The following is a 13,132-nucleotide window of genomic DNA, read 5'->3' as shown; positions in this document are numbered from 1 at the left end:
CTTTTATAAGCAAATGTGAACTGTTTCTTGAGGATACACATCATACTTCATGCCCAGACAGGCCAAACTTTTATGATTTACACTTTATAGGTTTGGTTGGGGTTTTTTTTTGGTTTTTTTGGTTTTTTTATTTCCAAGAATCTTCCTGCTATCAGCAAGGGCTTTTGAATCTTATTCAAAACAATAAATATTTGGAAGTGCAGCCTGTGCTCTACTAATCAAGCCAAGAGCTTATTTATAATGTCACTGCTTGACTCTAATCTTCCCCAAAGCCTTCCCTTTTTTCTTTGTATGTGAGACCTGAAACTGGCCTTTATTTTTAATAGACCATGAAACCAGGACCTGATCTCTCCCCATTATACATGGGGTCATTTCTGACACACATTCTCTTTTTGATGAATTCAATCCACGTAACAGCTCTCAAGAGACTAACTGTAGTTAGAGCATAATCATAGCAACTAAGACTTTCTCTCAAGTCCTGAAAAGTGGTGGTTCCCCCCACCTTTGTTTGGATAGGGTTTTTTAATTCCATTCCTTCTTAAAGAAAGTAGTGGGTAAAAGGAATAAGAAATATTCACATTATTATGTGATGGTAATTGTTCTTATTTCATAAGCCTGAAAACCCTCTCTTTCTCATATACCAAAATCCTTTCAGATCCTCTGAGCACAAATGTACTGGATTAACTTCTATCATGCACTTCAGGAATCTCCAGGCCAAAAGAGGTGACATAAGCTTCCACCGAAAAGTCTCTAGAAAAAAATTTATGGTTATTCACAAGGGGTAACTGCAAAATCTTCCAAAAATGCGAGCATGCCAGTAACTCCTGCTGGGACCAGGAGTATCACTTGCGGCACTGCTTTAACCACTGTTTCACCTCCACACTTGTCAATGCATAAATCTTACATTATCGCTGGGAATAACTGAATGACACCTGGGAAAAGTATTCAAGGAGGATGAAAAAAACACCCTAAAGACTCTAAGGTTTCCTTAAATCAGATGAATTTGAGGGGAGATTTTTCAAAATATTATTGTCAGGCTCATCTTAATATATTCACTTTATGTTCAGAGCATTCTTGAAGTGGAATAAGAAATAAGGAAGTCCATTCCCTACAGTTAATGAATATGGTACCATAATTAACATGGACTGAATATTTCATTAGCGACACTGAGAACTGTTGATCTCAAATCAAAATATATTTGATATTTCTCTATTTCTGAACAGGAAGTCATAAAACTCATTAGGTTTCAAAAACCAGACTTCAGGTTAATTCTGGTGATTTCTTAGAAGCAGTTAACTGCTAAAGATCGGCTTGTACTACTGTGGACTTCACTGGTTTAATGTTTAGGATATTAAACAATTTAGGAACAGCAATCTCATGGCATGTTCAATCTGCTTTCCTATGTGACAACTGAAGTATGCTTTGTGGGAAGAATATACCCAAACTATGGATATTATAGCTGATGTTTCATCCAAATATCAATCATATACAATCAGATCAGGCAGCTTTCCTCACTCTCACGGAAGTCTTGGTTATTTAAATTCTTGTTACTAGCTAGCACAATATATTTATAAATTTCTGTTCTTAGGAATCTATGATAAACCTATAGCCAAAATCTAAGGGTATCATGATGTCAGTGTCAGCTGTCAAACTTTTTGAAAGAAGAATCTAAAATAAAAACATTCATGTATTTTACGCATTTCTTTTAAGTGATAGTTCTTAAACTACTTCTAAGACACCTGGCAAAATTTAATTAAGACAAGGAAGCCCACAGTCAAACTTAAACTCCCCAGACAGATATCTGCTTTTCCAATAGAAAAAAAAATTAGGATCTGAAAATTAAAAAAAAAAGAAAAATGCTGAAAAACACTAGTCCATTCTGTTGCAGGATTTCTGTGTTATTCTGGGCTGGTAAAAAAACCTTAGCATGCAAGGTGTTCAGGGAAGTAACCTATCCATCTTCCTGTTCTTATAAGGTATCTAACTGTTAAAATACACTGAGTGTCAAAACAAATATTAACAAAATGGTAGTTGTCGTTGTCATTAACACAAAACATATTAGCCTACCAGACAAAACCATAATTTGAGTATTGCTGTTTACTGAATATTCAGCTCAACGTCAAATTTCAAATGTACAGATTTATACTTCCCATGCTTCATTACAGCTGAGTCAGTGTTTATGATATGTCAGAAAACACTTCATAATGACATTTTAAAATTTCTGGTTTTCATGCAACAGCTCTGAAGAAGGTAAAAAAAAAAAAGTCTTTGTTACACGCTTTGCTTCAACTAGCCTACCCTACTTCAACAGAAAAGAAACCTCATCACAGTTTTAGAGAAATTACTGTATGTGCATATACATAAACATGTATACTCACACACGTGTACACACAGGATGACATTTTGGGAATTAAGGTATTTCTAAAGGGATGTTACATGAGACTATTCCTCTGCTTTTCTTACTCTGTCCAGATTCTTAAATCAACAAATACAGTACAGTGTGAAGATGCAAGATATATTATTAATACACACATTTGTTCGGAGCCTTCAAACAACTGAAGTGACCTTCAAAAGTCGATTAGATAGAGCCACAGTTGTGTTCCTAATAGTCACATAACCAATAATGAAAGTTTAGCATCCCTGTAAGTCAGACCTACACTTTCCACTTCAATTTACATCAGAAATACACCAGATGACTCTGTGCTATTAGGTACGGAGTGAGTCCCCAAACAGATAGATTTAAATTTTATTCAAAACAGAGAATCACACTGTGATCCTCTATGAGAAGCAAAAGCTAATGGAAATCCATTCATGAAGAGATAAATTTGTAAGTGAAATATTTATGCCTAACTCACAATTTCCTAATACCCATAGCCTGATACAGACTGATGCCAGTAGATTTTTTATTTTTTTGTCAGGGAAGCATTCGGTCAAGCAATTAGTCAATATTTGGTCAAATGTTACAACAATAGGTTTGTTTCAAATCCAGTTGTACCTTTTCAGTTGGTCAAATTAGTCTCATGCTAATTCATTCCGTCTGTTTTATTCTCCAAGGGGTAGAAACTTGAGAACTTCACTGAGTACCTAAACTAAAATATCTTAAAAAAAGCTTTATTTCTTTTAAAATTAAAACTTTTAACACTATCCCATGGAATCACATGGCTTAAGACATTGAAGTTTTTCTATGAAAAAAATACAGCTATCTCTTCCTGAAGCTTTGTTCCTTGAACAGAGCAGGGCAGCTAGACACTAAAGTTGTACATCACCAGAACCCAAGCCACTAGACTAAAGAAGTGAAAGCAAGATGAGCAGCAGAGAGAGAGAACGGGTTTATTGGGCTAGTTTCACAACTTTTTGCCCTTTTAATTTACTCTTTCAGTGGAGTTTGGAAATACTTTATATCTAACTGTTTGGAGATCTAATTGCTCACCTTGCATTGAAGTACATCACAAATATGTTTCAGAAAACAACCAAGATAAGCAATGTACTGTGGTATCTACTTCTACCATTTTCTTCTCTTATAGGAAAAATAGAGAGCAGTTGACAAAGATCTAGTGCATCATGTCTTGCATGTTTCCATTTGACAAAAGCAGTTTCCAGAAAATGGCCTTCCTTCAATACAAGAATTGCTGTGAAGGATATGATTTTTTTTTTTTTTTAACAGGATGGATTAAGTATGTCAGATTTATGACATATTTTACATCGTTGAGCATGTAGGGATCCTTTTATTGTTGACTGGACCATTTTAAAATCATTTGCCATGATAGACATTGTAATTCAAACAGAATAGAAGTGAGCACCCCACGGCCTCCAAATCTCTGCTGTAGCTTGTGTAAACGATTTACCTAAGCTTCATGAACATATATTTTCCTAATGAGGCTTCTGAAGCAGTGTACATCACCCACAAGCCACAGTAAGGACCAAATAATTAATTTTAAAAAGCTAATTCTATTTTTCAAATGCTCTGCCCTCCAGATCAGCATATAACCTACTATATTCTTCCTGAGTTCCAAAACAATTACATTGTCCCTCAAATATTTAAGTTTGAGACATCTGCAGCCCAGAGGGCAACAGCAGATACCAAAGATTAACACCAATGACTACCCACAGAGGCTTCCCTCATGACCACCCTACTAACCTGTTATTTTAACAAGCTGTTACACTTTCCTCCTTAACCTGAAGCATCAGAAGGAAGCCCGGCCCCAGTAGGGCTAGCAGACAGACCTCTGACCCTTTGCCTACGTTCAGATGTCAGTTTTGCCTCTACATCTGTCCAGCACACCAAGGAATCAGCTGCCTGGAGGAGGACAGACAGGAGACCTATTAGTACCTCCACAGCTCAGGCCAGTCTGCTTGATTACAAACTCATTGAAATGAATTAATTTTTAATTTCACGCTAACCTCAGCTATTATAAATCAAGCCCACCAGGTCAGGGAAACAGTCACTGAAATATGAAACTGTGTGTCAAAGAAATGCCTGATCACAGGTTCAACTTCAGCAATCTGTCACTTAAGAGACAAGAAGGAAGCAAATTACTTTTAACAGAAATTATTAGAAAATATTGTCTTGATTAATTATGCTGTGTCAGAAAGAGCATCAAAGGAAAAAAATATAATACTTCTTCTGAGCTCAGCAAGTGTGGGTCTGTTATTCCAGCCTGTCGAATGGTTTAATCTTTTTTTTTTTTTTTAATCTAGTTTTCAAGAGACGGATTAAGACTCCTTTAACAAAAAAAAAAAAAAAGAAAAAGAAAATAAAATATTAACATCCCTGTATCTATGAAAGTAATACCTAGGATTTTCATAGATGCTTCTCTGTCCTCAGACTTCTCTGCCATAGCTTCAGGGAAAAGCATATAATTTTACTTTGAGATATTTGACAGGTTTGATAAAGATTTACTTGATATCCTTCTTCTGGTCTTCTGGTGTTTGGTAACATGACACAGTTATTTATCAAATATATTTCTACATTGGGAGCATGTTTCAGTTCCATAAGAATTTTATCACATGCAAGGTACACCACCTCCTCCCAAAAATAAAATTGGGAGCTGGAGAGATTGTTTGCTTTCTGGTTTTTTTTGATGTTCAGATCTACTGTGTTGGAAATATGAATTTAAACTTTTGTTAGACCCCGCTGGAGTGAATGGAAAAGTAATTACTTCGATAAACTCAGCGCATAAACCTGATTTGATTCAAATACTACCCTTTTAATACTCATATATTAGGCACCATTAAGTGATAGCACAAGAAATACAGCTCAGATGCATGTACATGTAAAATATCAGTTAATTTCAGACAAACAGATAAACGGGACTCAGTCTAGAGAGTCCTATACTATTCCTCCTATACTATGCCTTCCTTTCTCTTTTGCATTCACATCTACTTATTTTGAATGACAGTTTGCCGCAAATAATGTTATTTTGCTTCTTAAGGATAAAATTTCATAGCCAATATCCTTACAAATGTAAGAACTACTACAAGAAGTACTCTACCAAGTAAGAACAGGCACCCACAGAGACTTCTATCCTTACTGGAGACTGCCTCTAATTGCCTTTGCCTAACAAGAGTATGGCAACAAGACAAATGTTTGATGCTTACTCAGAATATTTTCCTGGACTCCAGCTATTTCCAGGAAAAGGATTTCCTGAGCCAGAAAAGGTGCTTTTGTATTTAATAACCTTTCACAGATATCTTTTCTTACATAATTTTTTTTATACAGTTAATTTTTGAATCCATTTATGTTTTCAGCAACCACAGACTCAGGGCAAGAAGGGCTGTAATTAAAGTGCAATAAGACAATGATAAAACAAGTTAGAGTAAGGAAATACCTACAGATGTCCTCTAGCAATGCAAGGATATAACCACTGCCACACACCCTAACATATTATGCACTATTTACACTAGTTGGTAGCGTAAGAAGTTGGAAGCATATAAAACGTAGATTATGATTATTTTCATATCACGTCACCTGCAGAACTCAGTATTCATTACTGAGAATCTAAATTACCTGAGCTTGAGAACATCAAAACAAGAAACCTTCTAAAAATCAAGGTCACTATATGGCTGTCCAGTTCTTTACCTTGTATACTTGGAAAGTATTTAGCTTTATATACACATTAAAAAAAAAAAAAAAAGTGGCAGTTTTTCAACCTTAACACTGGTCCTCCTGGAATGGGAAGGGAAGTTTCAGTGGAAAGGTGGGAATTTTCAGTTTCATGAGAGATAAAGCTCTTATATAAAGCTTTGTTAGCATTAGTACTTAATTTTTAATCTAAAAATAAATGATACCTAATGGCACCAATTATACTAATTTAAAACTATGACACTTTTAAGAATAGCAAAATTATCTCTGACTGAATTTTGCTCCCTTTCATCTTTGGACAGAGATGGTTTCAGCAGGAGGATTCAATATTTGAAACAGGAAATTTTTTTCTTTGCCTAAAACAGAATGACTTCAAAGCTACTCAGACATACAAGATTATAGTTGATTGGAAAATCCTTCACCAAACAATTTTCTGCTGAAAAATATTGTTACAAGATTGAAATCCCTTCTCAAAACTGACAAGATGTGTGCATGTGCATACATATTTAGGTGACTGCAAGAAAATAAACGAACAACCCATGCTTAAGCATACAAATCCAAGAATGTAATCCTTAAAAAAACAGGGTTATTTGAAGCTTGCCATCTGGCATTTCAAAAATACTAATTTTTTTGAGTGTGTTTATATCTTGAATTCTGATATTCTAACCTGTTTCATATTCCACACATATACTAGCCCTGCCTCGTCAGCTGAAAAAAACATTTAGCTGTTACGACAGTACACACATGAGGCACAATCATTATGTATGGATAGGAAAGGAGAGTTGAAAGACTGCTCACGGCTGCATATGATATTTCAATAAAATTATTGTGCTCTGCCACCATTATAAATAGCCCAGTGCAAATGCATTTCACAGACATGCCAATTATGCATGCGTATGCTACATGCATGTAAATAAGGGCACAAACACTCAAGATAGGTACAAATCAGTAAAAAGCTCTGCTCTGAAATGCATACAGACAAGCAAATTCAGACAAGCTCCTGCAAGAAGCAAGATTACAAAGGATCAGTGAGCTGGCACCTATTTAAACACCACAGCCCGCCTCTGAATGGTTACATTTAGCTACTTGGTAATTCCACAGCAAATTCACTACAACAAGAATTAATGAAAAAAATCAGAAATAAGAATTAGCAGTTTTCAATATTGTCTGTGTAAGTAGTTTGGGTTATACATACTAACTTTTATGTTCAACTTTATTTTATTTGATTCCATTTCCACTTGAATGTCTGATTTTTCTTTGTACAAAATACTTAAAGATAAACACAGAAAGATTAAAGACAAATACTACAGCAATGAAAGACAGACTATATTGTCAAATACAAATGTAAACACTATGGTTTCTCACAAACAGCTATGAACCCACCATTAAGACAAGAGGAAGAGATTATTACCTCACAGAACACAGATGTTAACTTATGAGAGGGAGGAGGGGAGATGAAAAATAATTGTTCTTGTATTTTGTATTATCAAAGCACCCTAAGGTACCTTCACCTCCAGAATGCTTTCCTAGTAAAGCCTCGGTGTTTTGGGTGGTTCTAAAGTGCAAAGTTTTAAAACAACTGTCCACAACAATTTTTTTCACTTCTATATGCTTAAAGTGTAGCAGTATGGAGAACACAGTACCTGAATTAATCATGGCATGGTAGTATCATTTTAAAAAAATTGTACTTCTGATTTGAAACATAGCATTCAAAACAAAAGTCCAATTAATATGCTGCAAAAACACAAAATGTGAGACCTTTCACTAAGCTCTTCCCTTATTTTGTCAATTATCAATTAACAATAGCACTCATTACATTCATACCTAATTTACTGAGCAAATAAAAGCAATGCCTCTTCACTAAGTCACTATGCAGATGCACTATGAAGGTTAAACAAATTAACTGACCTCAAGGAAAGCCATTTTAGGAACAGCAAATTCAGCTCACTTCTGTTGCAATGGGCTTTCTCAAATGATCTCATCCATAGTGGTACTACATTTATTCTCTTTCATTCCACAGGCAAAAAAAAAAAAAAAAATCTCACTTCTGATTTGTTTCATGCTAGATGCTTTCCTTCCCTGAGGAGATTTAAACACACATTATGAGCTTGGTCCTGTAATCATTCAAAGCAAAATTCTGACTTGAGCCCACAAGAGCTTTGTCTGCATAAGGACCACAGGGCCAGCCTCTTGTGAATACTTTCACTTAATACTGAAAGGTTTCATTGTTTACTGTATTACCAGAACATACATATGCACTTATAAATGGAAAGCATTTATCATTCTCAAACAGCGATGAGGTGGCCACGGTTCATGAAGCTAGCAGAGAGATGAGACTCAAGAATTCTAAGTTTTGTTTCTCATCAAGCGACAAATTTATGTGACCAATCAACTGTATCTTTTCCTATTTTAATATTCTATTAGTAAACTGTAGATGATATTTTATTATGCTGCAGAGCAATTTCAGATTAATGAATTAAATTCCCTGACTGATCATTAAACAAAGAGAATTCTTCACGAATATAATTATCAGCATAATGAAATATGAATGAGACACTATTCAATGAGATGCATCAGGAAAACTTTCATTTAACAGTGCTAAAGTATTTCCATAATGTCAAGCTGTGTTTTAGTCCACCTTCACCAAACAAATATTTTCTACAACTGTCAAATTTTCTGGCCATTATATGGAAGACAAATTTTACCCAATAGAGAAAGGGAAAAAAAAGTGTATATGTAATGAACCCTCATGGCCCTTTTGGGGCAAAGTATGAGGTACACGGCCATGTACCATGACTCCAGCAGGTCACACGGACATCGTCACAGTCTTGAACCCTCTGCACAGAGCTCCACTGTGCCAGGGACCAAGGCACACCCAACACAGGGCAATGTAGGAGGGCAGCACATCAAAAAAGCACTTCTGCTTCTGGGATGCAACTTATGTAGCACACATCTGTGAGCCCCAAAGCATGCAACCTACAATCAGGTCTGAAAAATAGCTGAGAATGTTTCCATACCAGGAAAGACCTGCTCTCTGAACAATGACAGAACATTTCAAACAAGAACAGCACATGTTGGAGGAGGTCAGAGAGTAATAATCAGCACTATTCTTGCAGAGTCATCTTCCCTTAGAAAAGCACCTGGAGTTATATTTACCAGAAATTCTATAGCAATGATTTCCCTAAGTGAAGAGGATCAGCTGTACCAAGTCAGTTCCTGAGCATCATTTGAATTGAGGTGATAAGAGCAGATCATATCAACAGTGAAGAAAGACCACGGAGTATGGGAGAGCTATTCAACCACTGGACAATGAAGAAGGAAAAGGAGGGAGAAAAAAGGAAGGGTACAGACACAAGAAGGAACGCAGGAAGCAAAGAAAAAGTAGGTTATACGAACACATCCTGGAGAAGCTTGTGGGAGAGACCAGAAGATACACGTAAGGCAAAGGTGGGAATTTAGTTGTGGAGCAGAAGCAATACGTGGTGCAACGCAGAAGCACAGCACCCATGACCAGCTGGAGCCATCCATCGCCTTCAGCTGCACAGTGACCAGCAATGGCTATATGCATACAGATAAAGCACTAGAAAGAACCTTCATTTTTTTCCCTTTCCGAAAAAGGATAAACTCTGTATAAAACTTGCGTGCACGGCAACACTGTGATAGGGAATGTATTCACTTTTACCTGTGAAATCAGGACTCTTGGGCATGTGATCATCCAGGCTTGCCACGTCACAGGTGCCATCAACCCATCTTCCCAAAGGAAGGAAGCTTTGTGCCTGGTGCCATCTCAGAAACACCACAGCACTGGAGGGGATGGGACTGCAGGGCAGGCACCTCAGCTCAACAAATTTAACAAGAACTGGCATCTCAGGGGAATCATTCATATTTCAGAGAGTGAGCAAGAGACTGCAAATTAAAATGAGAACATTTCAGCTCTCATAAAAAATATGTAACATTTGTGAACAAAGTAGAAAAGATACAGACCACAAAGTATTTACAAAAGCCACCCATTCAGATCATAATAATACACTGCATTATTTAAATAATTATTCGTAAGCAGTGCTCTATAATGAATGAGCTTTCCTCAGGGTAAATCAGACCAAAACATCTGTTATAAAAATAACCAAATCACAATTCTCATTAAGCCCAGCAAACAAACATGTTTTTGGCTACCAATTTTAGAGCTACTAGGGGGTTTCAATAACACTAATACAGACTTCCCACATTTTAAAGTGTTATTTATGCCAAAGCTTGTCTCTCTTGATCAATTCAGTTAAATTCACATAAACTCATATTGCATTAGCATTATGTGTTTTTAGATTAAATGTGTAACACTTATTAGTTGCTTTTTAACATACCCTGCATCAGGTATAATTTCTCTGTTGCAAGTTTTGTTACTTGGAACTTCTGATGGGCAATATATTATGTGACAGTAGTGGCCTGTGAACCAAATATGTTCCCTGGTCACTAAGCTTAGTTCATGCAGCCTGCCAGCCCCGGCATGGGGTCATCTAGCCTGATCCAGCAGCTTCTGTTCAGGTTAAGATGGAGCGTCCCATGCTGGGAGAAGCAGCCTCTTCAGTCTTCTCCCCCATGGCTTCCATATGTTTTTAAATAAATCTCCCTGTCCTATTTTTTTATAAATTACGCTCTCAAAACATGCAAAGCAAGTAGAGGCCAGACTTTCAGTTCTTCTCTTTGTGGGATGTATCTGTGTATTTCTGTATATCTGTACAGTGACACACATATAGGTATGAGAGAGAAAATACATTGTGTGATAAAAAAAAAAAAAAAAAACAGGAAAAGGGATGGGCTTTCTCTTAAGGCATTAAAAGAACTTAGCTGAACCAGAACGCCAGACCCAAAGCCCTCAGGCATGCCAGTTCAGTCCTGTGAATGCAGTAATTTATGCAAATTTCTAAATTATAGGGAAGGAGCATGACAGTTGAAAACTGTTTCAATATATTGCATTTTTCATGCAGATAGTTGAAACTGTGATCATGAGGACTCTGTTAAAACAAACCCAAAAGCAATAAAAACAAAGCCATCAGGTTATCATAATTCTGTAATCACATGTGTGGGCAACTGGTGATATTTTTTATAACCGATAACAAATATTTATTTTTTAAAAAGCCTTGACATAAGAACATTCCATTAAGTTTCTTACAGTTACTCAGTACACACAAAGACAGGAGAATCAGACCCTGAATAATGAGAGCTGAAAAAACACTGTGTACATAGCTATCTACATACTAATCTAAGTTTTTGCTAGACCAAAATACATCCACAAATACGCAATTGCTGCAAATATTTGTGCTGCTGAAGTTCAGCTGTTGCTTTTTTTGTAAGACAGTTTTTAAATTAAATACTTGCTAAAGAATCTCTCTAACTATGTATTTGGTAATTAAATTTACCATTTGAAAGTTGGACTCCACCTATTAGTAAAAGCACACAGCCAATTGCTTTTGTTTTCTAACTGAATAACATGCACTTAAGTCAGTATCACATAACTGTCACATGCTTTATTTATATGTTTAAGTTCATGTTGATGTTAGTTATAGTGGCTAGCCAACTAGAAGCTAAAATACTGCCACTTGATTAATATTATTAGCACACCAACTGTCATATATTTTTAATTACAATATAATACAGAGCAGTTTTGAATGACTGACAGAGCAGCTGATTTCAGAGGTGGCATGAGCAACCTGTATATGTAGTCAGAGACTTGGTATGTAAAATGTAAAGGCAAAAAAAAAATATAGTCCACCAGGCAACCATTCCCCCATGTCTCACCCTTTGAGAAAGTGAAAGCAAGCTTTGACGATGAGGAAAGCACTCCTCATTCAGGCTACTGATGTTTTCAGCTGACAAAACTCCAGTGTGCCATCATCTGTCTCTGTCATGGGTTCCACCATCTCCTACTGAGAGACAGCAATAACCATCAATCCTCAGCCAAACAGCCTGGCAGCTATTTGAGATGGAAGATCTGACTTTCTCTACCCACCCACTCTCTCTTACCAAAACAGGAACATAGGAGACAAGTATAAAAAAGTAGCCTGTGCAAAGGTCTGCAGGTCCATCACAGCATGAGAAGGTGAAGTAAAAAGTTATGTCAACAACAACAAAGAAAAACCAAATGCTTTGATGTTATGAATAGCTGCTGATACAGAAGGTGAGGCATGCTGCATGCACCATAACCCCTCCTGCCTTCTCCGCACATGTCCCTGCTCCTCAGCCACAAAGCCATCAGTCATCTTTATTAGTTTCTCTTCAGTTGAACTCCTCCAGAATGAACAAGCCTTTATTTTTCAGGAAATATTTTATTAGAAGTTCTGAAAGCTTTGCAAGCATGCTCTTGATGGCTCTTCAATGAGGCTCTAAAAAAATGTTTCATGCCTCTTTCAATAGTTGTCTTCATAAATGTGGTTTTTTTTTCCCAATCTCTATAGAAAATCACAATTGTCACACCTCTTCATGTTTTCAACTTGACATAAAGGAAATTCCTAGGAGGAACTAGCACAGATAATTCTGCTTATATCCAAGGGCCTCCAGTATATAAGTCAAGTTCAGCTAACTACAAACTTCTTCATAATTAATATAGGAGGGAAAGAACAATACAGGTTTTTTCTTCAACTAGAAATCTCTTCAAATTACTGCAGGACATTAATTGTTACCCAAATTTAAGTGTTTCTAAATTGGTTGCACAGACAGTATGCAACATTGCATTTATTCTTAAATCAACCTTTGGATACAGCCCTATTTTCCACAGAAAGTCAACAAAACATATCATCAAGCACCACAAAACAAGTTGCAATGCCCCAAATCAGATTTACAGTCCATAAAGAAAGACCAAAAGCCACAATCGTATCAAAAAACATTATTTTTAAGATGTCAAGACCATTTCCAAAGCCCTAGCTCACAGCAACAGCAAAGATTTTTTTTCAGAGTCTCACAGATGATCCTACAAAATCAGACATATCCTACAGTACAATGAATGCATAAGGTTGTGTTTTGAAGGGGGGCTGGGAATCTGATAAACTTGACCAAGCC

The 13,132-nt window shown here is 36.4% G+C and overlaps 1 protein-coding gene across 2 annotated transcripts in view; it reads right to left on the bottom strand.

Moving 5' to 3' along the window:
- EPHA3 (EPH receptor A3) overlaps window positions 1-13,132 on the bottom strand; it is a 225,728-nt gene that overhangs the window by 123,639 nt on the left and 88,957 nt on the right. The window lies entirely within an intron of this gene.

This window comes from Phaenicophaeus curvirostris, chromosome 1, assembly GCF_032191515.1.
Source record: "Phaenicophaeus curvirostris isolate KB17595 chromosome 1, BPBGC_Pcur_1.0, whole genome shotgun sequence".
NCBI classification, from domain to species: domain Eukaryota; kingdom Metazoa; phylum Chordata; class Aves; order Cuculiformes; family Cuculidae; genus Phaenicophaeus; species Phaenicophaeus curvirostris.
The sequence above is the reverse complement of the archived record's forward strand: the minus strand, read 5'-3'. Positions and strand labels throughout refer to the sequence as shown.